Genomic DNA, 4,135 nt, shown 5'->3' with positions numbered 1-4,135 from the left:
TTTTTTGGTTTCTTGGCTATCCATCCCTCTTACTTGGTTTTCTTGTGTTTATGAGTGCAGGTTGGGTGCGGAACTCGGCCAATCGACTAGAAAGAGCAAACCGGTTAGAGACGGCGGAAGACATCGCACCAAATCCAAATCAAGTAGTCATGGCGGAAGAACAAGAGACGCCCAAGAGTTTGCGCGATCGCTTTTATCCGGCTCGAACCGCGCAACCTTCTTGCATTAGATTGCCGATTGCACAGGGCAATAATTTTGAGCTAAAATCGCAATTTATTTCTTTGCTTCCTCGTTTTCATGGCCTTCCTTCGGAGGATGCTTATTTATTTTTGCGTGAGTTTGAAGATGTATGTGCTTTGATTAAGTTGCAACAACTTACCGATGATGCGGTAAAGTTGCGGTTTATTACAGTTTTCACTCAAGGATGGAGCCAAGAAGTGGCTCTATGGCTTACCAACGAACTCCATCACCACTTGGGAGGAGTTCGCCGTCGCTTTCCTAAAAAAGTTTTTTCCATTACATAAAACTAATAAGCTTAGGAACGATATTTTACAATTCAAACAAAAGCCATTAGAGTCATTTTCTAAGTTTATGGAGAGGTTCAAAGACCTACTCCAAGAGTGTCCTCACCATGGAATTGATTTGTGGCACTTATGCCAAATTGTTTATGAGGGCATAGATTACCAAACAAAGCAACTTCTTGAATCCATGTGTCCTAACGGTTTTACATCTTTCACGGATGAGGCCGCGGCATGGAACTTCTTACTTGACTTGGCGGAAAAAACGAGAGAGTGAGAATCCACTCAAGACGGTGAGAGAGCCACTTCAAGCAAGGGATTTCTAATAGAGGGTGCCGTGGCAAAAGAGGCCCATCTTGATAGCCTAATCAAAAGGCTAGAAGCAATAGTTGTCAAAGGACCTTCACAAGTCAATCAAATCGCACATAGTGTTCCCATGTGTAATTGGTGTCAAGCCACAGACCATGTCATGGAAGAGTGTCCAACTCTTGCTAAATTTGGTAATTCTAATGAGAATGTGAGTGCTCTTTATGCTAATAATCCTTATTTTAGCACTTATAATCCGGGATGGAGAAATCATCCCAACTTTTCATGGAGTCAAGGTGGACCATCTAATTTCCAAGGCCAAGGCCAATTCGGCCAACCTAGGCCCACCTTCCCTCCCACTTTTGTTCGGCCATCCCCTTCCCCTCCTACTTTTCAAAACCCCATGATTAATAATGTTTCAAATCAGCAACCGCCGGGTTTTCAAAAACAAGGGGAGTCGGCACGCATAGCTTCCTTAGAAAAAAAGCATAGAACTTCTCACTAGCACTTTCATGACAAGCCAACACAACATGGAGTAGCAAATCTCCCAACTTGCCATGGCATTGCATGAGAGGGAAAAGGGGAAGATGCCAAGTCAACCCGTTCCTAATCTAAGGAACGTGAATATGAATGTGAATCAACAGGTACCGCCAAATCAGTTGAATGCCATTCAACCAATTTTGCCGCCGCAAGAGCCCTCCAACGAATGTAATGCCGTATATGCTTTAAGGAGTGGGAGAGATTACCACAAGGAGGAGGTCAGATCTGAACCTTCTATAGATATATAAGATACATCCAAAGAGGTAAGAAAAGACTCCCCTCCAACAGGCTCGATTGCGGAACCCAAACAGGTAAGTACAGAAGAGGTAACTTCTCCCCCTACACGAGATTTCATTCCTAAAGCTCATTTTCCAAGAAGACTTACTAATAATAAGAAGGTGGATGCCATGGATAAAATTTTAAATGTGTTTAAACAAGTGCAAATTAACATTCCTTTATTAGATGCGATTTCTCAGGTCCCTACTTATGCCAAAGTGTTGAAAGATTTGTGCACACAAAAGCGCACAACTAATGTGCCCAAGAAAGGTTTCTTGGCCGCAAATATAAGTTCCATCTTGTCTCAACAAATGGTGGCTAAGTATAAGGATCTAGGATGTCCTACTATTTCTTGCACTATTGGTAACACAAATATTGAACATGCTCTTTTGGATTTGGGTGCAAGTGTAAATCTCTTGCCTTTTTCTATATTTAAGCAACTAGGATTATGAGACCTCAAACCAACCACCGTCACTCTTCAATTGGCGGATAGATCAATTAAAACACCCAAAGGGATGGTTGAGGATGCGTTAGTTAAAGTAGGCGATTTTTTATTTCCCGTAGATTTTGTTGTGTTAGATACCGAACCCGTTGCTAATATCAAGGATCAAATCCCTATCATCCTTGGTAGGCCTTTCCTTACTACTAGCAATGCTTTAATTAACTGTAGGAATGGCTTAATGAAATTATCTTTTGGAAACACATCGGTTGATTTTAATGTCTTTAGATTGGGTAAGCAACCAAATTTTCATGAAGAAATCAATATGTTGCATTCCTTTCCTGACGATATTATTTCTAATTTTGAAATTGATTTTGATGCAGGATTCCAAGAATGCTTGGACGAACTAGGAAATGATGGAGATGATTTCTTTTCCAAAGCTTTTGCCATCCAAAACGTGGAGCCTGTTGGACCACTCGCAACATCTCTTCCAAAGACATCAATCGAAGAAGCGCCACAGTTGGAGTTGAAGCCTTTGCCTTCTCATTTACATTATGCATTTTTGGGTGATAATTGTACTTTGCCTGTAATAATTGCTGCGGATCTAACCTCCCCTCAAGAGGAGGAACTCATTAAATTGCTAAAAGATAACAAGAAAGCCATAGGTTAGACAATGGCCGACATCAAAGGAATTAGCCCTTTGATTGTGCAACATCACATCCATCTCATTGAGGGTGCCAAACCTTCAAGAGAACATCAAAGAAGGGCTAATCCTGTGATGAAGGAAGCCATCCAAAAAGAGATTTTAAAATGGTTAAATAATGGGATCATTTATCCCATCTCGGATAGCCAATGGGTGAGTCCCGTCCAAGTAGTGCCTAAGAAGTCGGGAGTTACCGTTATACAATCCGCCACCAATGAACTTATTCCTACTCGTATTCAAACAGGGTGGCGGGTTTGTATTGACTACCGAAAGCTTAATGCCGCTACTTGGAAGGATCACTTTCCTTTGTCTTTTATTGATCAAATGTTAGAAAGGTTAGCGGGTCATGAGTATTATTGCTTTCTTGATGGATATTCCGGTTACAACCAAATTCCCATAGCTCCTGAAGATCAAGAGAAAACGACATTCACATGCCCCTTTGGAACGTTTGCTTATAGACGCATGCCTTTTGGGTTATGCAATGCACCGGCAACTTTCCAAAGATGCATGATGAGTATCTTTTCTGACATGGTGGAGACCTTCTTAGAGGTTTTTATGGATGATTTTTCTATTCATGGCTCCACCTATGTCGAATGTTTACATCACTTAAAATTGGTCTTAGAAAGGAGTAGAGAAAAGAACCTTGTCCTCAATTGGGAAAAGTGTCATTTTATGGTAAAAGAAGGCATAGTTCTAGGTCATGTGATTTCTAAAGAGGGAATTAAGGTTGATAAAGCCAAGGTGGATCTCATTGTCCATCTTCCACGGCGTAAAAGTGTGAAGGATATTTGATCATTTTTGGGCCATGCGGGCTTTTACCGACGTTTTATAAAAGATTTTTCTAAAAATGCTAGGCCTCTAACCAACTTGTTAGCAAAAGATCAAAAATTTGAGTTTTCCAAAGAATGCTTCGATTCTTTTGAGTGTTTGAAAAAGGAGCTAACTACGGCTCCCATCATTCGAGCACCTAATTGGACCGAACCGTTTGAAATGATGTGTGATGCTTCCGACTTTGCAATAGGAGCCGTGTTGGGTCAAAGATTCAATAAATTACCGCTTGTAATCTATTATGCAAGTAGGACTCTCAATGATGCACAACTCAACTACACCACTACGGAAAAAGAATTCTTAGCGGTTGTGTTTGCATTAGAGAAGTTTCGGTCCTACTTGATTGGATCGCATGTGATAATTTATACCGATCATTCGGCAATCAAGTATCTTGTTGGAAAGAAGGATGCTAAAGCTCGCCTCATTAGGTGGGTTTTACTTCTTCAAGAGTTTGATTTGGAGATTAGAGATAAAAAGGGTACGGAAAACTTGGTTGCCGATCACTTGTCTAGACTTCCTAATGCA

The 4,135-nt window shown here is 40.9% G+C and overlaps 1 non-coding gene across 1 annotated transcript; it reads right to left on the bottom strand.

Moving 5' to 3' along the window:
* Positions 1–531: 531 nt before the first annotated feature.
* LOC143891514 (small nucleolar RNA R71) lies at positions 532–638 on the bottom strand. The gene has a single exon (XR_013255390.1). It is a non-coding gene; the product is annotated as a small nucleolar RNA R71 (small nucleolar RNA).
* Between the last annotated feature and the right edge of the window lie 3,497 nt (positions 639–4,135).

Source organism: Tasmannia lanceolata, unplaced genomic scaffold (assembly GCF_043159265.1).
Source record: "Tasmannia lanceolata isolate RefF3 unplaced genomic scaffold, GAP_Taslan_0.1 ptg000013l, whole genome shotgun sequence".
Taxonomy (NCBI): domain Eukaryota; kingdom Viridiplantae; phylum Streptophyta; class Magnoliopsida; order Canellales; family Winteraceae; genus Tasmannia; species Tasmannia lanceolata.
Note: the sequence above shows the minus strand (reverse complement) of the source record. Positions and strands in the feature narration are given on the sequence as shown.